Source organism: Alosa pseudoharengus, unplaced genomic scaffold, assembly GCF_046254945.1.
Source record: "Alosa pseudoharengus isolate Yale_2024_CS ecotype anadromous, Long Island Sound unplaced genomic scaffold, YU_APseudo_1.1 YU_APseudo_1.1_scf_23, whole genome shotgun sequence".
NCBI lineage: Eukaryota > Metazoa > Chordata > Actinopteri > Clupeiformes > Clupeidae > Alosa > Alosa pseudoharengus.
Window position 1 is genome coordinate 33,391,701 of NW_027468685.1, and position 25,282 is coordinate 33,416,982.

At 42.0% G+C, this 25,282-nt stretch overlaps 1 protein-coding gene across 1 annotated transcript in view; it reads left to right on the top strand.

Annotated features, from left to right (window-relative positions):
• Window positions 1-354: 354 nt before the first annotated feature.
• Window positions 355-25,282, top strand: part of serpinf1 (serpin peptidase inhibitor, clade F (alpha-2 antiplasmin, pigment epithelium derived factor), member 1) — a 171,110-nt gene continuing 146,182 nt past the window's right edge. Inside the window, exon 1 of the mRNA XM_076302402.1 lies at window positions 355-499. The gene's annotated coding sequence lies outside the window, so the exon portion shown is untranslated. The remainder of the gene's footprint in view (window positions 500-25,282) is intronic.

A 25,282-nucleotide genomic window follows, 5' to 3' on the forward strand; every position in this document is an offset into this window, starting at 1 on the left:
CCTGCCTTGCATTGCGCCCCCACCTGGCCAAGCAAGTACATGTGGCAGAAAATAAAATACAAAAACAAATAGCACATGCATCAAATATGTACATTTCACAAATGAACCACGTCGGTGCTTTGTTGGATTCCGACATGTCACGGCTTGCGGCCCGCAGGTGCTCGGGCCCGCCATTGCCGCTTGCGGCTATATTTTTCCTCTTGATTTTTCTGTATGGGAAACTCTACCCTGCATTGCCTTGACACCCCACCCCACTCAAGGCCTCCACATTTTAAAAACCCTACTGTTGTGAAATGGTCAGCTGGTCTTGAGTCATGTGATTCCAACAATTCGCTGTCCCAGGACCCGTTTGTCGTATTATTCTAGTGATGACTGTGAGGGCTAAACACAATATCCAAAGATCACGTGACTCCATTACTTGAAACGTGGCGAGGAGCTTTTGCTGAAGCCTACGCTGGCTTTTGCAACGTGCCCTGAGAAGGCGAGATAGTGGTTTCAGGTCAGTCAATTGTATTCTATTTATATTTGCAGTTTGTGCCATACTTTGCGCAAATGCACGCCTTTTGATATACGATTTGGGTTTGGGAAATTCTATAGTAAAAACAGTCAGCTTAACTTTTTTTAGTTAGTCGAAAACCTCTAACGGCACAACAGACCTTAATTCTGCTGTTGCTATTGCTCTCTGAAGTACGAAAAATAAAATAAAAGCAATTAGGCAGGAATCGAGCAAGACGCATCAGTTCCTCTGCCATGGGACAGTTGCAAACATATACGACACAACATATAGGCTACATAGGCTACACACGTTTAGCATTTGTGTTTGTGTGTAGCCTACATTTACTAGAATTTATTCTATCTCGGTGATCTCGGCTATTGTAGGCATACGTTAATGTCGTGGAGAAATCGCTAACGTTTGGAAACCGAAATCGACTTTTCAAGGGCCTATCAGTATGGTATTCCATGGTCACAATCTTAGCGTTAGGTTGGCGTAGGCCTACAGCAGTCTGATATTAAAGTTTTTTTAAGCCAGTGTGAAATGTGTAGAAATATGTGCAGCTTTGTTGAATGTCACTCAAGCCTATTTGGCAAAGTGTGTCCTGTGGTTTATATAAAAGGGATTTTTATTTGCAATCCACCATTGTGTGTCTGTTAAAGATTATAGGCCTGTCTGGAGAAGAATTTCGGGACGTGTTCCCTGCTAGCCTTAACGTCATTCTAAAGAGCCACTTTTCCAAATGTAACAGAGGGAGGTGTTTAAACAGTTCTGCAACTATGCTGCATTAAGTAAGGGATAGCCTAATGTATAGAACGCCAGTCATTATTGGGAATATAAGACCCGGTTTTGCTGAGAAACAAATAGTTCGCAACACACGCTGAATTCCATTTTTGGTACTGGATGACCACCTTACACAAAAAACCTTATTTCTTACGTATAATACATACCATCAATTAGATATTATTGTGATCAGAACGATCAGTTCTATGATATGATGTAAAATATGTTGATATAGTAATGAACAGTCTTTTGAAAATCCTCTCCAAATGTATTTCCAAAATTTCTCAATTTCATTTCATTCACCTAAAAATGAATTTTCATCTTATTTCTCTACATGATAGAGAAAACTCTAGAGTGTATGACATGTTCAGCAAGTTGTTGGTTATTTAACAGTGTAAAAAATCAGTGTAAAAAAATGCAGGAAACGGGATTTATAACAAGTCAGACACAATGGTTAGATTTATTTGGTCTATAAGAATAAACCATTTATGAGCAAATGCTACAGTCATTACCAGTGATACAGGAAGTAAATATACTGTATATTTATTTAAGACCATTTCTGAATAGAGACATAAAATACATTTGATTGAACTTCCTCATATAAATCAGTATAATATGAAAACCATGCTCACTGAGCACTCTGGACTCATCTTCCATCAATGAATTCAGTCTCCCTGCTGAAAGTACCATCTGTGGCCTCATCAAAAAGTGCAATTCCTCCACCTGTCAGCTGGACCCTCTTCCAACAAGTCTGGAGCAGCCTGCCATCTATTGCTCCGATGATTACATCAATATTTCACACCTCTCTTCTCTCTGGCACTGTACCTCCATCCTTTTAAACTGCTATTGTTAGACCAATGCTGAAAAAACCTGGATTGGACAACTTCAACAACTACAGGCCTATTTCCAACTTGCCTTTTCTCTCCAAAGTTCTTGAGAAGATAGTGGCAACTCAACTCCAGGATATTCCAGTCTGGATTTTGTCTGAAGGTTGACCACAGAAGAGCTATGACACATCACGAAACACATCCTCTTCTGCAGAATGCCAAATCTGACAGCAATTTTACCAATAAAACAAAGTCACCTACCGATACACTCCCGGGCCATACAAGCTACTTTAGTTTTATTATTTAAGTGTTTTTATAACAAAGCCAACAATTTCTCTGTGGCTCCTGCTGTACTCGTCTGGGGTCTCTTCGTTCCATGCCCCTGCACTGTTTGCATATGACGGCCTACTAAGCCCAGCTCCCATCTGGTTTGTAAAACCACATCTGAGACAATAAGTGAGTAAAAAACAACATAAAAAATCTATTTCACACAGTGGCAGTCTGCACCACCCTACGCACTTTCTTCCTTCCATCCCTTCATGGTCTTCAGCATTGTGAGCGCAAGGTCATCAGCAGTCAGCTACCTCTTCCTCTTCAGGCTTGCAAGAAGGTCTGTGTAGGTCTTGTCATCCTCCATCTGAAACAACAGCAAAACCATACAAATGTAATACCTTTATTAAAACTAGATGTACCGCATAGTGGCACATAATATAACCGCCAGTCAGTCCTGTTCATCCTCGCCCGCTTGTCACACTTGTCAATTTGTCTCCATCTCCTACTCCACCCCCTACTCTTGCAACTTTGGCGTATGCTTGTATTGCATGCCTGTGTGTATGTGTGTGTCTAATTGTGTCGATGTGTGTGTGTGTGTGCGCATTTGGTGTGTGTATGTCAATTTGTCTCCATCTCCTATAGAGCCTGACCAATATGGCCTTATAACCTACCGATTTCGATATTTGAGATATATCGGCCGATAGTCATTTTTCATTTTTTAATTAACATTTTTAACATGTGAAAATGTTCTCCCATAACAAGGTTGTAATTAAGGTGGGACATTATGTATTGAATAGGCCTAACTATCTAGATTCCTAATGAAAGGCTCTTTATATACAGTAATTTGTTTAAATAATAAAAGAGTTTATAAGGGACCGTTCTGTAACACCTGTTCAGCGGGAACAGCCCTCTCTGTCCCGTCGGCTGCGTCGACCACGCCCACTCCAGTCCTGCTCAGCTTCGCCGGAGTTCTAACCACCGGCAGCCTTTCAACTAATTAGCCACTGGCTTTATAATGACTGTCTCCCTTGCCTCAGCGTGAGGTATTGTTACTGTTTGAACTTACTAAGCTGTGTGAATATCGTATTGCTAGTTAACAACATTATTTTTCTTTGACCTTGTTCCGTACCCTGACTTCGACTCTTGGACCTGTGTTTTTGGATTGTTAGCCTTTACCTGTGAAACTGTGTATGACCTGGATTGTGTACCTGGATTTTGCCACTGGATTTGCCCTGTTTCTAACTTATAAAAATCTGTTCTCCGCATCTGAGTCTCACTCGTATTCATCACACGTTCAGTATATGGAATGGACCACCGGAGGAAAATAGGGGAGGGTCATGTCAACTTTTGTATTCATGAAAACAGCAACATTTCAAAGTAGCTTGTTTGGTGCATATTTTCCATGTAGCTTTCAGTCTCAGTCTTCACACAATTAGTAAAGCATACTTGTGCTTCATTCATCCACACATCCAGCTCTTCCTAACATTTTGACAAGCATACAGTGGGGAGAATAAGTATTTGAACCCATGTTAAAGTTGACTAAAAAGAGGAATATAAAACCATTGGTTAGAAATTGAATGCCTTAATTAAAAAAATGAGTAAAAATCCAACCTTTAAGGACACCATTATTCTTAGTGAATGAAGAATGTATCGTAAATAAATAAATGTTCCATTACATGGGCAATAAGTATTTGACCCCTATGTTAAAGGGATATTCTAACATTTGGGGAATTACACTCATTTTCCACCTCCCCTTGAGTTAAACAATTGATTTTTACCTTTCTCAAGTTCATCCAGCCGTTCTCTAAGTCTGGCGATACCACTTTTAGCTCCAGCCTGATAGATCATTGAATCGGATTAGACCATTAGCATCTCGCTTGCTAGCATCACATATAAAAGTGACTAAGATTTCTGCTAATTTTCCTATTTAAAACTTGTCTCTTCTCAAGTTAAAAAGTTTAATAAGACTAATGGAAAATGAAACATAGCGATTTTCTAGGCTGATTTAACATGGAACTATACCGGGCAAAAAGAGTGACTTTAAGGGTGGTAAAAAATTGTTTTGTATCCATTTGGTATCAATCATTATTTGTTTTTACATATTATATTTTATTACTATTGTGTCAATATTTGAGCTCTTGGCATATAATGGGCTTGGAAGATTTGAAGACTTTTAAGCGTGTATTTGGTTTCACAAAAGAGATGGCATATAAGTTATCATGGGGATTTGCTCTGTGCACCTAGCCCGGCCCTGACCAGGCTAACAGCCAGGCTTAGTTCATTGTAATGTTAATTATGTTGTCTTATTGGTTCAACCAGCTGTTATTCAAATAAGACCTCAATGTGAGTTTTTAAAGCTTTTAAAGCTTTATTCCATTTATATACTATTTGCTAAATGTATTTGCTCACAAAACACAACAGATTCTCTGCCTAATACCATATGGTTGTCATTTTAATTGTGATAGCCTTATAATTATTACCATATACTCGTTGTTTACTTGTTGATAGACGTTTAATGAATAGCCTACTGTAGTAGTCGATTGGAAATGGAGGGCAATTTTTCATAGGTGTTTTCAACAAATTTGGTTATAAAGACAATATAAAGGTATATATAGTAATAATTTTAGAATGAATGCACATTGTTCCCAATAGAGTACCAAAGCCATGACGTGGCATTGTCAAGGTAGCAATTTTACTGAATCTAAACAAATCAGGCTACGTTTATACATGGCAGGCTATTTTCATAAACAGACATTTCACCCTCTCCGTTTTCAAAAATAACATCGTGCACACCTGTCAGTTTTCAGAGAAGTTTCCCCGTGTATATATTCCGTCAAGAGCATGCCAAACCTGTCGGTGGCAGTGTAAGGAGAAGCTCAATCCCACGTTAGCCAATCAGAATCCCGAAAATAGCAACAACAGCAACAAATCACTTCATATTTCTATTTTGAACTGTATTTGCAAATGCAAACAGGCCAAACGTGTTTGCACAAACGTAAAAATGAGTACTATCTTAATAGCATCCATGATCAGTAGCCAAACAAACTGTAGGGCAGTCACATGACGTTAAGCATTTTCTGGCACGTAATGTGACGTTTGAGAACCTAAAACCCCGTTTCTCCCAGTTGACACAACAACACATAACCGGTAACATAAAACTGTTTTACAAAAAGTTTTACAACAGGGTTTTCATGTAAATGATAGGCCAAACTGCAGGGAAATATCTGCGTCTTCCCTTTGTTTAAACGGGGCCTCAATCTAAACATGTTGGTGACCATAGCGGTAGCTTTCTTAATCTATTTAGATTATTTTACAATGTTTCTATGATGTTAATATAATTTTTCTACACTGCTGGAATCACATACTACATAAATACCAAAACGATTGTTTTTTGTTCACATTGTACGTGGAAGCGGCAGTGCTGCGCTATGACACTTATTATTGTCAATGACTTGCGTGTGCAAGAACTGGGCAAGCGCCATTTTGCTGCTAAGCCGCTCTTGCACGTGCAGCGGTCAAAGTTGAAACATGTTGAACTTTGACCGCGGCACGCTGTAAATCATAGGTGTTTTGTGCCACAACAAAAATCTTTGGGACATTACCTCAACCAAGAGCAACCTAGCGGCGAGCGCAGCCAGACATGGAAACTGATTTGCCCGTCAAATTTAGCATTTTCACTCAAAATGCACTTTAGTTACACTAGTATCTAGACAGGAAAGCAAAACAATTTCAATGTAATTTCACTTATAGAGCGACAAAACATTACACATGTCTCATGGCGGTATACAGAGTGTTAAACATTTAGAGAGAGCCCATGAGTAACAGGGGAAAGGAAAAACTCCCTAGAATTGGAGACACATATAGGAAGAAACAGATCCACGACTCAAGGGCCTGACTCATCTGCCTAAGGTCAGTTACAGGGCAGTAAGGTCTGTATACATGATAAATGAATAGGTTAGTTAGCTGTAGAGAATAGAACATGGTGTTCAAAGCCACTGTCGTGGTGGAAGGTCATCAAATCGGCCAGTAGATAAGTAGAAAATTTAGCTCACGACTTCAAGAAAAATCACCAATAAAACTTAAGCTAAAGCATAAAAGAGCTTTCAGGCAGGCAGAATTTGATGCAAAAATGGTTTTATTGATGCTAGCAGCAGTACCAACAGCAATAAACTGTGAGTGTATCTCGAGAAGGCACTCCCGAACAAAGGTAGAACTCTCCTACTTATACCACAATGCTGACACAACACTACCCCGAACTCACAGATGGCGTTATGAAAGGATCGTTGTTCGCTCGTATCTTCGCAAGTCAGCAATATTGCTGCCAATGGTATGAACTTTTCACCTTAAGTTTACGGAAAGTTCAGGGGTGTACAGTATAGAGTGATCACAGGTCATACATTGTGCATGGGTTAAATATTGTTCGCCCCCCCTGCACTCTCCTACTGGTTGTTATGAGTAGAGCTCGCCCTGTGTACGCGTTATCTTGCAGCGTCAAGGCCGACTTTGGTTTCTTCAAAAGGCCTAGGCTAATGCAGCATGAGACACAGTGCAACAAAATGAGACACATGGCAGCAAACAGAGACATCGGGATACAGAGTGCACATTCTGGTAGGAAGGCTTTGTTATGTTATTAGAAATAGTTAAACTTGTTATTTAAAAAGTTATAAAAGGTTATTATATAAGAATGATGTCAGGGTATTACTTGATTGTCATTGAGGTTATATAAATACATGTTTTACCGTTTAAACACTCTTTGTCTCATCATGATGTTTACAGACATTAGTGATAATTTTATACCACATTTCCCCCCTATGAGACTTACATAGTCTCACCAAACAGACCTATTTTTACCTGATTTTCTGAGAAGGCACTTGGGAATCGACCTCTCTTTAAGCAAAAATTACTACCTTAATGGGCGTGCAGTCCTAGGACCCACACCAATTGTGCTATCGTAGTGTCGCATTCCCAATTGTCTTGTCAGAGGGACATAGAGCCAAAAACCTTCCCCTGGGGGATTTAACGTGGGGAAGGGAAAAAGACTGCTACCCCCCATCTGCACTTTCCCTTATACAGTATTTCTTACTCCAATCATATCTTCCCTGCACAAAGAAAATAACAGTAGAGGTTGCTCAAGTCATTTTGTCCCTTCTAGGTGTCATTGAAAGGGAGTGAAAGAGAGGCAATTTCCTTCTATGGCAATATCATGTCGTTTCAGGCAAATAGTACAAAACATGTTGACATATCAATCCTAATCTACTTGAGAATATATATTTCAAACCACACACTATTCTACTTCAAATATTATACTTCAATCCACACACTATTCTACTTCAAATATTATACTTCAGTTCTATTAGTGAAGTATTCAGTTCACACCAAAGTAGATCAAGACTCAAAAGGCTGATCTTAAAATAATACCTGCATGCAATGGTTATTATGTAAATATAGTATATTGATATTGGTAAGCACACTTATTATATTTGAGTATACTGGCTGCAATACTGATACGAGAGATAAGATGCAATACATTTCAACTTAAGCTTAGTTGGAAAGGACACTCCTATAGGCATGGTTATACCTTGTTACATGTTGTGTGTTATTGACTATTTCAACTAAAGGTGCAAAAAACACTCTTATACAGTTTCTAATCTCTCATGCGTGCAGATTTGCGTGAATCTCGCCTATACGAGTGTCTAAGAGACCTTCTTTACTAAGGCCTTGAGCTGAAGTGACCAGTGCCTCTCAGGCGCTGATAATAAGACAATCTTCGGGTGAGTGACTCATTTTGAGCAAGTAGCTCCACAACTTTTAGCTCCAACTCTGTTATGTGCGCCACAACGCGATCATCCTTCTGTTCCACAGGCTCCTGGAGAGGCTGCCCGCAGGTAGATTTGGGAACGGCCACCATTCGGCCCTGTTGAGCCGGTGGCTTCTCCTTGCTTACAAGATAGCGCAGCCTTTTGTTGGCATTAATCCTGGCCCGCTGAAGTATCTTCACATCCGCTTCTGGAAGGTTGCTTTTTACTGTAGTGTAGTGGCTCAAAGGCATGGTTGCTATTGCCCTGATGACCTCAGACACGGGCCGTGTTGACACTGCCCTAGTGAGTTCAGTCATTGGAGGCAACCTGTTGATGCTTGGCTTGACCTCTTTGGGAGGAATGGGAACCCCCCCCCCCCCCCCCCCCCCCGGGTGTCGGATGATGTAAATGGCTGCTCATCATCAGATGTAGAACTGTCTTTGGTGTCTCTCCAACGTTGTTTTTTTCTCCTTCGGTTTCAGCCCACAGCTGATGATCGCTTGATTTATCAGTCGGGCCCAGTCACCCTCAACATCCTCTTCTGGCTGGGCGAAGGAATTCTGTCCCTTGCCTGGCGGATTTAGGGTGCTGGGCCCAGGGGTGGGCTGATCGTAGAACATTGTGTTGGTGTGTGCCTGGCTACGGGGATCAGGTGACGTCCCCTGGTTGCAGTAGCTGGGACTGGTCACTGCCTGGTTGATGAAACCCGAGCCGGAGGCCATCTGGTTGTAGAAGCTGGAGGAGTTGGTGTTGGCGGCTGCCTGGTTGTAGAAGCCGGAGGAGCTGGTGCTGGCCACTGCCTGGTTGTAGAAGTCGGAGGAGCTGGTGTTGGCGGCTGCCTGGTTGTAGAAGCTGGAGGAGTTGGTGTTGGCGGCTGCCTGGTTGTAGAAGCCGGAGGAGCTGGTGCTGGCCACTGCCTGGTTGTAGAAGTCGGAGGAGCTGGTGCCGGCGACTGCCTGGTTGTAGAAGTCGGAGGAGCTGGTGCTGGCCACTGCCTTGTTGTAGAAGCCTGGTGTGGGTGTGGCCAGCTCTTGAGGTGGTGGAGGGAAGGGAGCAGGAGTCATCTGGCCTGGAGCTGGAGTTGGTGTCATCCAGCCTGGAGTAGGATCAGTAGTTGGTGTCATCCCGTCTGCCGTCCCCTGGTGGAGGGGCTGCATCTCGGTGTACACCTTTGGGCTCTCTGGAGGCTGCTCCACCGGATAGGGTGTCTCCTGGGGCCTCTCGCCCTCTCAACTTCTTGGTAATATGGCCACTCTTCAGCCATGGCAAATCTACCAACAGTAAGGTAAAGTTTTATAAATCAAATTCCTGGGGTTGTGCTCCACTCATTGCCTGGATTACTTTCTGGTTCTTCTGCTTCTGTTATGTGCCTACAGGGGCCCCCTTTTCTAGGGTAGGTCTAGATCTACGTAATACTTGAATATAAGGTGTTGCTTATGGTGAAAATATTTTGATTATTATTGTTAGGTTATATAGTTAATATATATTGTTAGATTATATGATTATATGATTATATATGTTTTTTTTAATTTTTTTTTTTAATTTTTTTTTTTTCTGGTGTGTTTTGATTCAATCATTGAAGGTGGGATAACTTCTGTACTGTACATTATGCAAGGCTTGTGGTCATATAGTAACTAAACAGCCGTCCTTTTACGTGGTCTATTTTGTCATGTCCTCTTTATTTAGTTGTTCAAGCTTTTAGTGGCATTATGGATTGCTAAACAGACAGTTAGTGTCGTATTCAAACTCTTCATTTATATCGCTACCCTTCAATGATTTCATATCTGTATACACACCCTCCATTGACTCATATTCTCCCTTATCCTCGCTACCCTCAACTGTTCTCATGTCCATATAATCCCTCACTATTAAGTGCTCGTCTATGGGCATTTCATAAGGGCACTCATTCTCATTCCATAGGCTCTGATTTATCTCGTCCAATTCATTTTCTCTATCCACTAGCTTATTTCTTTTAACTTGCACTAGGAATTTACCAGTTACAGCTCCCATCATTTTTGAGATCATCATCCGAATTAGCGGAAGAAGACAGCATGATACGATCATTACCAGGAGTATTATTAGGCCAATAAGCATGCCTATGCCCTGCAAAATCTTTCTCCAGGATGAACCTAAGTTCATCAACCATTCCCATGCAGCTGAAGTCTTGGTATTCCAATTTGAATGCTCTACTTGGCTATCCCTTATATTTTTCAAAGCCTCTAATGCATTTGTCAAATTACCCCCGCTACCAGTATGCATCGGGATGATCGTACAGCATTCTTCACCTATGAGTTCGCAAATTCCCTGATCTTCAGCCATTAATGTTTCCAGGACAAATCGGTTTTGCTGGGCCATAATGGTGGTAGCATGTAATTGTTCTTTGACTCCTGACAGTGCCTGTATGGTGAAATTAATAAACCTCTGTGAATTATACCAGAGATAATTCACCCATCGACTATTACGGCCTACGTATTGGGCGTTAATTGCTGGTCCAAACAATGGTGCTGAGCCTGCTGCTCGTCCTGAGATTATCCAATCGCTTCCTATAGCTAAGTGTTCCTCAGGTATCCCATGTGGTTCCTGATTCCAGGTAATGTACACTTGGTTGTCTGTTTTCCATTCCTTATTTAAACTTCGCTTGACTTTTTCTTTTGACTCCCATGGATTTAATATAGTAAGCTGTCCTGTTAACATTGTAGGGACGCAAATTCCTTCCCAATTTGGTTCTAATCGGGATTGGATCCTAGCATCTTCTTCACACACCCAGAACACATCCCCTAATGGATTAGTTCTTCGTGAGTAATCAGGTGTTACATATTGTTGTATAAAAGTGGAGTTTTTATCATATATCACATGTCCTCCATTTGGCACTAAACGCTCACATTGAACTCTTGATTTTTCTGTAGTGAAGCATGTTCTGAGATATTTAATGGTCGCATTTCCGGGATACCATGTTTCATTTACACATTGCACTAAACCGTCCTCGTCCTCAGAGGCCGTACCTCTAGGCCCTACCAACGTTTGTAATGGTTCGCCTCTTACTATGCAGAATGGGAATACCATATATTCGGGGGTCCTTACTACTGGTGGCAGAGTATAGTCATCATCAGCCTGTTCTTTCTTTAATTTGCGTGGACATATTTGCTCATCAGCACTCCACCCTTTATCCCCCTCTGGTCCTGCCATGTGTAGGGTGCAATGAGCAAAACATCGGCTAAGGTCCTGACAGCTCCCTATTTGGCTCCCGGGAAGTGGTCTAATTTGCGGTAGTCTTTTAGCATTGTAGCAAGCTATACAATCTGTTTTGCTCACTTGTTTGGCTGAGTATTGTAACCATTGGTAAAACATATTAGACTTCCATCGCTCTGGCCGAGGTGGCTTGTACTATTAGGGACATTGTCAGAAGGGCCGTTGCTAGTTGTTGAATTTCAGGTGTATTGGATTCTGTGTGTCTAGGACTGTGAGGATTCCCGGCTCTGGGTCTTTGTCTATTTATTGTAGTTATTTGAGGGCCCTTCTTTCTCTTTCTTGTTACCACTGGATTACTCTGCTGTTGTTTTATTATTGTTTTTGGGGGCCCCTGCTTTGTCTGACGTTCTTGGTGTCTGTTAGCCGTCCGAGCCGCTGCTCCCTTTTTAGGGGGGCAACGACTATTTCTTCTCTGCCAGTCTCTGTGATCGTCTGATTCCCTGCAGGGCGGTGTCACCGGCCCCTTCCTGTGTCTGGTCTGTTTCCAGTTGGGAGGCATCGCCGTCCCCTTCTGCTTCAGATGTTGCAGTATTGTAGTTTGTTTCAGCAAATCTGTCTGGGTTTTCTGCTCTGCAGCAATGATTGAGATGGAACCAAACATTTTTACCTTCGACTTTGAGAGCTGTTGGAGTGGTTATAAGAACCTTAAAGGGACCTTCTCGTCTTGGTTGGTTCCACTTCTTTTTGAACACCTTAATGTATACCCAGTCTCCTGATTCTATCCGTTGGAGGTCTTCAGCGATATCAGCCTCCCGATTCTCTGTGGCTCCTTTCACCTGTTGGAATATAACTTTGTGGATTTTAGTCAAGTGGGACAAATAACTTGCCATTTCATTTTCCAATTGCTCAAGTGATGGACCTTCATAAGGGCCACGTAAATAAGGAAGCGGGAGCGGCCGTCCACTCATGGCTTCATGTGGAGTTAGATGTGTTAGTCTGTTAGTACACATGCGCATAGACAGCAGTGCTAGTGGTAGAGCGCTAACCCAGTTCAGTTTACTTCTGCCTGCTGTATCTGCTAGGATCTTTGCTAGTTTCGATTTCAGCGTAGAATTAGCTCTTTCGACTGATCCTTGAGACTGCGGTTGGTAAACACAACCAAATTTCTGCTTAATCCCTAACATTTTTAATGCTGTTTTAAATGTTTCCGACACAAAGCTGGGTCCATTATCTGAGCTGATAGTATCCGGTATACCAAATCCAGCTTTAACAGCTGCATGTGAATTAGCAAAAGGAAAACGAGTGCATATGCCTACGGTGTATTAGACAAGTGCTAATTCAAGAAAAAGTCCTTGTATATGGGTCTAGAGGCATTTTTTAGTAAAAGTTGGGAACAGGACTTTTTAACATAATTAAGGTGTGCTGAATCCAACTAGCCCTGTTCCCAAGCTGAATTTTGAGTTTATGACCATCTAATTAGCATAAACAAAATGGTTGCCAAAATGGCGATTTTGGGCACTCTCATTGGGCGGATGTCATTATACCATGTAAATTAATTCATATTGTTCACAGAAATCTTCCTTGGCCAATAGATCAAGGATACAGGCTGTGAAAAAAAGAAAAAAAATCTAGTATTATGCCCATGTTAATTACCTGAAAAAACCTTTGAAAAATGTAATTGTTAAAATTTTATAACTGAGCAGGCACACGGTATTTGACAAATGAGACTTAAGTTTTTTGAGGGTCAAGAAAGATGTGTAGTGATGAAATGTAAAGTTTAAAATTGTGGCCTGGTTAGGTCTTCGGGCTTGAAACTAAAGGGTTGCCGGTTCGATCCCCGACCAGTAGGAAAAATGTGGGTGGTGGAAAGGTTGAGCACTAGTCTCCCATGCCCACATCCACGGCTGAAGTGCCCTTGAGCAAGGCACCTAACCCCTCACTGCTCCCCGAGCATCACTGTAGCAAGGCAGCTGCTCCAGGTTAATGTGTGCTTCAATTTGTGACCTGTGTGTTCACTAATTCACGGATGGGATACATGCAGAGACCAAATTCCTTGTATACCCAAGTATACTTGGCCATAAAACCTGATTTACATTACATTTACATAATTGAAGCGAATTGGGTTGGTAATGTATGTAGTCTCGGAGTAAGTTACACAGGCCTTTACCCATTTCGGTAACACTTTACGGTAAGGGTACTTTAATTAATTCATGATTTATGTATTACTTCATTCATTAATATCTAATTAATCATCAGGAATTTACTGAGTTCATAGTAGTTTACATAGTTCATAGTAGACCTCATACATGAACACATTACTAAAGTATTAGGTACGGTGGGCACATCATTATGAATTATGATGTATTAACCATGATCATGACTTTATTTTTCTGCCAAAAATGTGGTCATCACTGCTCAAATTCTGATTTGAACATAACTTTGGAGTTCTCTAAACACATGTCATTATTAAACACATGTCATTATTCATCAACATGTGTTGTTCATACATGAGAAAAAGTCAGCTTCAACCAGGGTTTTCTGCTCCCACTTGTTTTTATTTTTCCGTGACGTTTCGGTAACCGGAAAAATAAAAACAAGTGGGAGCAGAAAACCCTGGTTGAAGCAAACTTTTTCTCTTTTTTGTCTGGTCGTTTGTTTGTCCTGCTCCCAGGTCAGACATTTGGATGTGCGGACTTTAAAACTTGCTCTTTGTTCATACATGAGGTCATCATGAATGAGAGTATATGAATTCATGTCAATTCCTGACGATTCATAGGATATAAAGGAATGAAGTAATGCATAAATCATGAATTAATTCATGCATGAATTCATGATAATTCATGTACCTTTACCATAAAGTGTTATATATTGTGTTTCTTCATAACATTTGTGTTAGTAAAATGATTGCATGTCCTGTGAATTAATAGCTAGATGAATAACTTTATAACTAGTGCAAGTTCAAGTTTAAGTTGACTTAACTAAAGTTTAAGTTAAGTTAAGTAGATTTTGTTTGCAGTATAGAATGCTTCAAGAAAATTTGCAGGAGCAAACAGGAGCACAGAGGATGCCATCTTTACGGCAATTCACTCTGCCCTGTCCCTCCTTGACAATAGCAACACCTATGTGAGAATGCTGTTCATTGACTTCAGTTCAGCATTCAACACCATTATCCCCTCCAAACTGATCACCAAACTCAGTGAACTGGACATCAATACCTCCCTCTGAAACTAGATTCTGGACTGCAGTCTGTTAGATTAGATAACCTCACCCACTCAACCCTCACCCTGAACACTGGTGTGTGCTGAGCCCTCCTTTACTCCCTCTTCACCTACAACTGCATACCTGTACATGGCTCTAACACCATTGTCAAGTTTGCAGACAACACTACGGTGATTGCTCTCATCAGCAACAATAATGAGACAGCTTGCAGGGAGGAGGTCCAGCACCTAACATCGCGGAGCACCGGCAACCACCTGGCTCTCAACACCAAAGGACCAAAGACCTCATTGTGGACTTCAGGAAGTCAAAAGCTAGCACACAAAGCCACATCCTCATCAACAGGACTGAGGTGGAGCATGTCACCAGTTCATGTTTCTGGGTGTCCACATCTCTGTGGACCTCTCTTGGACCCTCAACACCTCTACCTTGAGCCAAGAAGGCTCACCAGCATCTCTTCTTCCTGAGGAGACTAAAGAACACAACCTCTCTCCTCAGATCCTGGTGAACTTCAAAACCTCTACCGCTGCACCATTGAGAGCATCCTCACCAACTGTGTCACAGTATGGTACGGCAACTGCTCTGCCTCCGACTGGAAAGGACGGCAGAGGATGGTGAAAACTGCTCAGCGCATCACTGGTTCCTCACACCCCTCCATCAACGCCCCCCCCCACCAGTGCCTCCTTGCCTGTGCCTGTTGAGGTGTCCATGTCGATGGCAACCTTCACAGGGACAACAAAGAGGCGAACATTTTGCCCCTATCCCACCCATAGTATTCTATTTATATTTAGCCTGGCTAGCGCCACCACTTCTCAATGAGACGTGGTCTGGAAACCAAACGTTCATTTTCTCGTATTTGAAAAAAATGCCCAGATCCGTTTATTGGGTGCCACGGATGTCTATCAAATGCGTCGGTGCACAGCTCATCATCGTCTTGCTTTCCCCCTTGTTCTGTGATTGGTCCCCTATCTCAGGCGAAAATTTGCTCCATGGTCTCCAGGCTGCCTTAGCAGCGTGAATCAAATTGCGCGCAAGGCAGCATGGGAACACCCAGGCTAATTTATATTTATAATGTACACACTTTATTACACTTAAACATAGCAATATTCTACTGATATTTCTACGGTTGTTCGTGATTAGTTCAAAGGAACTCCAATGATTTTAAACTCCAAACATGTGTCCACCCACCACGAAGAAGATGTTTACCAATGAAGTCAGGCCACACTCTTTGCCAAAGAGGACCGTAAACATAGTCAAGAGTATAATAAGGTGATAATAAGGCTAATTAGCATAATACTAGTTTTTTTTGCATTTTTATATTTTTCATAGCCTTTACTTTTTATTTATTGCCCACGGAAGATTTCTGACATGCACAGATGTGAACAATATTCATTTATTTACATGGTACAATAATGCCCGTCCGAAGAAAGTGCCCAAAATCGCCATTTTGGCAGCCATTTTGTTTATGCTAATTAGATGGTCAAAAACTCAAAATTCTGCTTGGGAACAGGGCTAGTTGGATTCAGCACATGTTAATTATGATAAAAAGTCCTGTTCCCAACTTTTACTAAGAAATGCCTCTAGACCCATATACAAGGACTTTTTCTTGAAATAGCACTTGTCGAATACACCGTAGGCATATGCACTATCCGTATATACGTTGAGTCGTTTTCCTTTTGCTAATTCACATGCAGCTGTTAAAGCTTTTATTTCAGCTACCTGGGCAGAGCAAGGCTGAGCAATCTTGGCTGTTTTAACTTCCTTAAATGTGCCTGTTGTGTTCAGCTGTATTATGCCATATCCGGCATGATTCCCTACCCCATCTCTGTAACAAGACCCATCCACAAACAAAGTAAGGTCTGCGGAAATGGGTTCATTATGCAAATCTTCTCTGGATCGCAAAAATGCCTCTGTCTGCAGTACGCAGTCGTGTGGAGTCCCGTCACATGGAAGCACCATTCTAGTGGCTGGATTTACAGTGGCACACCGCTGGATATTTAATTCGGGTGCTGACAAGATTACTTCATAGCCTGTTTGTCGGGCTCGTGTCAGCACAAACCGCGGGCTGGTAAGCAGTGCATGCAATTGGTGGGACGTGTATAATGTTACAGGATGACCCATCGTTACAGATGAGGCCTTTTGAAAAGCAAAGGCAGCTGCTGCTAATCCCTGATAACATGGGGGCAGACCAGCTTCGATATTATCTAATTTAGTGCTATAATATGCTAGTGCCTGCTTCCCCACTGGTGTATCTTGCATTAGAACTGCATTTGCGAACCCTGAGCTTTCTGCTACATATAGATTAAATGGTTTGGCGTAATCTGGGTTCCCTAGGGCCGGTGCTGAGCTCATATCACTTTTCAATGATACGAAAGCTGCTTCTGCTTCTGTTGTCCATTGTAGAGCAGCCACGTTATTACCTTGTCCTGCCGCCCTGATCATGGCTCGTAATGGAGCTGTTTTATAAGCATAATCACAAATCCACGGCCGGCTGTACCCATTCCCAGAAAGGTGAGCGTCTGTCCCACTGTTTGGGGCTGTGGGGCCTCAGTAACAGCCCTGATCTGTGACGCAGCAATCAACCGTCTATCTCCACTCAATTGTCTTCCTAGATATTCAACTGTTTGCTGCCAAAATTGTAATTTCTCTTTACTAACCTTGTGACCACCTCTGGCCAGTGCTCTAAGTACTATAACAGAGTCTTTTTCGCATTGTTCTTTTGTGGAACTACACACCAAGATATCATCACAATATTGTATAACGGTGCTGGTTAAGTCATTTTGGATATGTTGTAAATCCTGTGCAAGAATTTTATTGAATAGGGCAGGACTACTCACTAGCCCTTGTGGAAGCCTATTGTAAGTGTATTGCTCGCCCAAGTAGGTAAAGGCAAACAGGTGTTGAGAGTTTGGATGTAGCGGTACACTGAAGAACGCCGAAGTTAAATCGCCCACTGTATACCATTTAGAATCATGTGGGATGTGAGAAAGAATTGTGTATATGTCTGGGACAACCTGGACCTCACTTTCAACAATGGAATTCACGGCTCTCAAATCGTGTACTAGGCGATAATCTTCTGAATGAGGTTTTGGAATAGGCAAAATTGGCGTGTTGCAACAGCTTTTGGTTTTTACTAATACTCCTGCCTTTATCAGTCCTTCAATCGTTGGCCGTATTCCCTCAATAGCTTTCTGTTTAAGTGGGTATTGCTTCTGATATGGTAATCTAGCTCCTGGTTTTAGCTTTATTTGTACTGGCTGTGCAACTTTAATGAGGCCTACATCTGTTTTATGTTTTGCCCATAGCTCTGGTGGTATTTCTTCCAATAGCTTGATGTGATCGGGGGCTAATAACATCTGTGTAGGCAGTCGTTCGTTTAGCAGCACCTCTTCTGCTACCGCTTCGTCATGTGACATTGATGTTGTTATCCTAATGTATTGCTTGTCAGGTGACAGGTGGACATAGGGGTTTTCTGTGGGTTTCCACTCTTGTATGTCTAGGGCTGCTCTCATCATTGGACCTACTTCATGTGATTCATGTCCTTTCGCTGTCAGTAAGGTGACATGAGGTGTAGAGTTCCTAACTTTAAACCAACCTCTTAGCTCAGGTGGTAAGATGACCGGAGTAGCAGCTCCCTGAGGTCCTATGAATATATCCTGACTGGCAATAAGATACTGATTTTTGTTAATTAAATCCTCCCAGCATGCTTTATAATAATAATAATAATAATACATTTTATTTGTTACATAGCGCCTTTCAAGTCACCCAAGGTCGCTTTACACACTAGACATTGAGACAAAATGCCAGACGGAGCGGCGTAGTCGCCAGCGTTCCCGTCACATCAAGACAAACAAACAAATTTACAAAAGACGCACAAGACAAAAGATGCCTGATGGAGCGGCGTAATCGCCAGCGTACCCGAGACACCTAACGGTAGACATATAAGACAGACAACAAACAAAAATTAACAAGTAATAAAATAAATAAATAAATAAGAAATTAAAATAAAGAAAAGTCCGTGTTAACTTAACGTTAGTCCCACTCAGTCCAATGGCAATGATATGTACAGCTGTGTCTTCAGACCAAACCGGAGGATTTAACGTTAACAGGCCTTCAATAAGTGATGTTAGTAGGCCCTAGGCTACTTGTAACAGTTAGACTGCAGTCTAGCTAGATCACTGGAAGCATAACCAAAGTTCCTGCTTTAACCGTCTCTGGCATAACCGTCTGAAGTCGTGGGCGATCTTGCAGATCAGCAACTCGGTGGACTTATGACAGCGACAGTTTAATGCTCCGAGAGATTGCAGTTCTTCAACGTAGTTTCAAACGTTAGCAGCACAATCCAGACTCCAGGCAAGGCAGATGGCAGCTCGCAGGTCTGCAGCAGCTCGGCGGCCGCGGTAGATCTTTCGCAGAGTAGCATCTAGGTCCAGCTGTCCCGAGAAATCTCCTCGACCAGACAGTGAAGTGCAGCACCGCTCACGGATGGATGGATGGAAGAATGTCAGTCCAGGGCAAAAGCTAACGTTAGCCATAGCAAGCTCCCAATGGACCAACTTTAACGACATCAGCCGACTTGGAAGCAGTAACGTTAAAGGGACTAAGAATAACACGAAAACTATCAAAAATAACGTAAATAAAGAGAGAATACATTTAACTACTCAAATAAATAAAAAAAAATGAACATGACATTACATAAAATTACGAACATTACATAAAAACAAACAAAAACATGGTGCCAGACGGAGCGGCGTGTCTCGCCAGCGTCCCCGTAACCTAGCAACCTTTATAGTCTTCTTCTTGTTGTTTTTCATCAAAATAGAGGGTGCAATGAGGAGGTAATCGTAGTTCGCTCACCGAGTCCATCTTTGTTCGAATCCATGGCTCCCATTTGCCCCACAGTTGTTGTAGAGCGCTTGGCTGGGATAGGCGTAGCCAATAGACCAATGGTCGGACAGTGTCAGTGGTGGCTTTGCGTTGAATCATGATTGAGGCTTCTTCCATGGAGTGGTCTTCGGGAAAATCCACATAAAGCCCATCTTGGGTGCACATTATGCTTGCTTTTAACGGGCATAGAATGTCTCTTCTGAGTAGATTCACAGGTGTTTCTGTTGAGTAGAGTAGTGGTGCCACTATAGTTTTTCCTGCAATACGCATTGGGACTGGTTGTGTAAGTGGTATTATCTGTGTTTTCCCAGAGAAGCCTACTGTTTTAATGGCGGACGATGAGAGGGGGAGATTCTAACCACTTTTTCCGATGCATGAATATGTTGCCCCTGTATCTATCATGAAAACATATTCTTTGTTTTGTATTGCTACCGATATGGTAGGTTCTTCAAGTGGTTGGGTTGAGATGGCTGGCAACATTGTTTCCCCCTCTGGCTTCTCTGGGCATCCCTATTCCCAACCAGAATCTGGATGGTCAGTGTTAGAGGGACAGTCTCGTTTAATGTGACCTCTCTGCCCACACCCATAGCATGTGAATGGGGTGTCACTGTAGTCCGTGGTGGGTTGAGGACCAGTATGCATTGGTCATCCTCTTCCTCTTCCGCGTGTAAATCTGCCCCACTGAGACCGCTCAGTAGTGTTTACATATACGTGGATAGCAGGTGTGTTTGGTTGAGTTGGATCTGGTGTCTCCAACCCCTGCTGGGCCTGTTGAGGATTTGAGTTTGGTGTTATCACTGGTGATTGTGACATCGCCTTGTCTTCAGGAGTAGTGACAGTCAGTGCAGTGGTTATCACAGGAGCTTGTATCCTAGCCGTATCCTTTTCTTTCTTCTGTATTTTGGTTAGTTGTGCTCTCGGTGCTGCGGGGAGACCAGCGCCTCCTTGCTGCGGCAGTCGAGGTGCTGACCGTGTCCGTAGCTCTTGCTCTGGTATCCAATAGTATTCTTCAGTCCCACTCCGGGGTCTCATTCTCCCTGTCATCTGTGCAGGTGTCTGAGTTCTTATTCTGCCTGCAGATGGTTCTGTTGGTCTTGAATATTGGGACCTGCAGTCTCTTTTCTCACTCATTTGTGGTAAGTCATCATGGTGACTACAGCTTGTCCTTCTGGTCGTTTCCTCATACCTGAGTCTATAACGCTCTCCTTCTTCTCCATCACTTCCATCATATCTGGAAGGGAAGGGCTTTTCTACCTCCTTTCTCCTGGTGTCGTTTTCTGTTCTTCTGTCTTCAAATTGTCTGGGCTCTGTATGTATGGCCTCCCAGTTTCGTCTGTTTTTGAGCAGATTGTCTGCAACAGCCTCTTCCTCCCTTAGTCCTTGGCTCAGTCTTGTTAGGATGTGTCTGTAGTCCTTGCCGCTGCTGAACAGACAATCTCCCAGTCTATCTGGTTCATGAGGATTCTGTCTGTCTTGATAACCTGCTGGGGGGCCATCCTTTTCTGCTTTTTTGTAATTCACTCTATCTTGAGCATCCGCCATTTCATTCATTGCCCCTACGTTCAGGTCATCAAGATCTGCTGATGCATGGGACATCCTTGATCTTCCACTGTCTTGAGATCCTCTTCTTTCTTTTCCTGATGATTGGGTTGTTGTGCTCTCATGTTCTTCTTTGTCATCGTGTTCCCCTTCAATGGTGAATGTGAATTTTCCCTGCAATTCCCCAGCTATTTCTCCAGTCATCTGACGTTGGTCGCTGCGTCTGAGTGGGAATTGTCCTGCTTTGAAGGGGTTCTTTTCAGTAGGATAAGGTGGCGGCTCAGCTGACCAAGGAGGAGCCGTAGGAGTGGTAGCTGACTGACTGCTTTTTATTTCTTCTGTTTTCTCCACCAGGGGGCATTGCTTCTTTTCCACTAATTCTCTTACTAACTTATTTGCTTATCAGCTTAAACCACATTAATACTTCCCTCTCTATAGCTCTTTTACCCTCTCTAAGTTGACTGGTATCTTTAGATGTATAATGTTTTATGTTGTTTTCTACTTCATCCAGTCGTGTTTTCTCAAATTAACCTTTAGCTGGCCACTGTCTCAATCCTGATGTTCTTTTATGCCACTTTTTCATGCGCAACTGGATTTGTTTTTTTTTTTGGTCTGGGCGATGTTTTACTACCAATTCCATTGGGGAGGTCATTTTATAGTTTGTTGCTTGGTGTTTTCTCTCTCTTTGTCTTTCTCTTTTTTTTATTTATTTTTTTAAAAACACCAATATATATTTATCAATAGATATCTATGGAGAGGTGTCTATTATGACAATTAACCTCTGATATTTTCCTAACTCTGGATGGATTGTGTGTTAATTCTTCCTACTCATCTGAGTTATGATGTTCTTAACTATGTGGACCCACAAAAGACTGTAGATTAAAAAAATCTCTATTGCTGTATTTTGCAGCCCAGGATTATGATTATTGTAGGTATACAGGTGGAGGAAAAAAGAAAAAAATATCCAAAATAAATATACTATCGACTCTCTGGAAAAAATCCTAGCGGGCAGTATAGGTGACAACCTGTTGTTTTAATGGTTGTGTGTCTTTTAGGGGAGTTGGGGGGGTGGAGTTTATGTGCGTGTGCGTGTGTGTGTGAGTGTGTGAGAAGTTGGATAGAGAGAGTTGGCTGGTGATCGCCCTGTTGAACGTGAGCTGTGGCCAAAACACTTCCGCCTTGTCTCACCTTACACAATCCTATAGCAGTATGTAATCCAGACCAGGGAAGCTAAACAGCGCACACAGAATGGAACCGATGCTCTGGGAGTCCACAGCTTAGCACTGCTGTTTTTTGTTTGTTTGTTTGTTTTTCCTTTTTTATTATTATTATTATTATTTATCTATTATTTAGAATATTCCGCTATGGATAATCCAATGCGTTTTGTATTGTATCACAGTCATGACTAATCACCCGCGCGGCCTGTTTACACAAAACACCAAGGAAGGAAGATAATGTACCTGCGTATACACTCCTATCCCTTATCACAATAACTCAAGATATATTCTTAATAATGGTTATATGCTTATTCCATTAATATTCATTAATAACAAAACATAACACTATACTAGTTCACTACTAAACAAGCTCAGCACTAATACATGTAGTAGCCTAATTAGAAGAAAGAAAAAACATCACAAATGACTGAAATTAATAATAGCAAGTAATGTGCAATAATACCACATCTGATTCACCTTTATTTCACCAATTATTCCCCGCACCAATGCCCTTCAATACCTACACAAATACCTTCTTATCCTTTAGCTTACTATGAGGTGTGCCATTTCCAGCCTCTCCACCCGTGCGCGCCTCGAGTGGATAGCAATTACTATTGCAAACCTGTCCTCATGTGAAACATAAAATTTACTGAGCGACTAGGGCAATTTTTACCTGCCGGCAGCTATCCCACAACAACATCAATGTCTATGAGCAGCCCACCGCAGTACTCAGCGTGACTTCTCTCATGCGACCCTTATGTCACTGAAACGTTAGTCCGCGATTAAGATTCTATCAAGCGACAATTAATTAAATTCATTTTTAGTCTAGTATATACTTTAGTAGCCTAAATGTAGTTCTGCCCATTGGTTTATAATTCTTCTAACCTCCCGTCTCTGCAGACAATTACAATCAAATACCAAAAACTATTTTACACCCGTCTCCAAAAAGAAAAAAAACCCTCACTTAACAGTTCTGGGCTAATTTATTAAAATCTTGATGTCTTAAAACACATGTAGGCCTATATCCATAGATCAATACTTAGAAATCTTTCTATAATATTGCATAAGGCTTAGATCATAGACTTCTCGTGGCATGTAATGTATAAACCGGTTGCTGTATATACCTACCAGCGCATACACATATATACACACGGACCTACATAATCTAAAACTGAGACGATTAACCGGTGTTAACAAAGATGATAAGCAGACTCCAGCCGAATCTATTAACCAAAACTTAACAAAGGAATACAACAACTAATTGATTAAAAAATGTGTCCATTCTAATGAACCATTCTTTTCTTTTCTCAACTCTTTATAACTATGAATTGGCCAAAGCAGTCTAACTAGCCCAAAGCAAGCCACAAGATTCATACTTCCGCACCATGGTTTTCTTAGCAGGTTAGCAGGGTTAAAAGCAAGCATGCAACACAACGATTTTGTATCCAATTCTGCCAGTGTTTTAATAATATAATCATATTATAGTGTTTAGCATTTTCAATTAAATTTAGGAATTTATACTAGGTTCTTTTGGAGGAGAGACAATTTGTTACCGTCAACCTGGGCGGACTCCTGCACTTCAGACACACTCCGAATTAGCAGAAAAAATAAAAAGGCTCTGCTTACCTTTGTTTTGTTTTTGTGGCGCCTGTGTCTGTTGTGCAGTCGCTGCCCCCAGGCCTCGGGAGTCTCGTTGCCTCTCCTGGCTAGGCTCGCCAAATGTCGTGGTGGAAGGTCATCAAATCGGCCAGTAGATAAGTAGAAAATGTAGCTCACGACTTCAAGAAAAATCACCAATAAAACTTAAGCTAAAGCATAAAAGAGCTTTCAGGCAGGCAGAATTCGATGCAAAAATGGTTTTATTGATGCTAGCAGCAGTACCAACAGCAATAAACCGTGAGTGTATCTCGAGAAGGCACTCCCGAACAAAGGTAGAACTCTCCTACTTATACCCCTCCACAATGCTGACACAACACTACCCCGAACTCACAGATGGCGTTATGAAAGGATCGTTGTTCGCTCGTATCTTCGCAAGTCAGCAATATTGCTGCCAATGGTACGAACTTTTCACCTTAAGTTTACGGAAAGTTCAGGGGTGTACAGTATAGAGTGATCACAGGTCATACATTGTGCATGGGTTAAATATCGTTCGCCCCCCTGCACTCTCCTACTGGTTGTTATGAGTAGAGCTCGCCCTGTGTACGCGTTATCTTGCAGCGTCAAGGCCGACTTTGGTTTCTTCAAAAGGCCTAGGCTAATGCAGCATGAGACACAGTGCAACAAAATGAGACACAGGGCAGCAAACAGAGACATCGGGATACAGAGTGCACATTCTGGTAGGAAGGCTTTGTTATGTTATTAGAAATAGTTAAACTTGTTATTTAAAAAGTTATAAAAGGTTATTATATAAGAATGATGTCAGGGTATTACTTGATTGTCATTGAGGATATATAAATACATGTTTTACCGTTTAAACACTCTTTGTCTCATCATGATGTTTACAGACATTAGTGATAATTTTAAACCACACCACCTGAGGTATATAATACAAAGATGTAGGATGGTTACATATCCAGTATGATAATGCATGAATCCTATTTAATGTCAGAAAGTTCAAATAGTCCATTGTAGGGAATTAATTGTCCATAGGGATTAGGAGTTGTCATGGGGCAAGTAGTGTGTCGCAAGGCTGAGCGGGCCAGGAATCTGGGCAAGGGGACAGCAACAGGCGATGGTAGGGCAGTCATGGGGATGGGACTTCAGTTGCGCTGAGGGCCAAACACAGGATGGCTGATGACTGGAATGGTTTACCTCACAAGTGAGGTAAGGGAGAAGAAAGAGAGATATAGGGCTCTATTTTGCACACCAGCGCAATTGACTTTGTATACTCGTGCTTTTGTCTTTCCTATTTTGCAGTCAGCGCATACTGGAATTTTCCCTCCACAGGTACATGTGCGCCCACGGGGGCGTTTCAGCGAAAAGAGGGGGCGTGTTCTGGCGCAAATGGTTCCTGTTGATATTTTGCAGTTTCAGAAAACAATTCCGCCACAGACCAGGGGG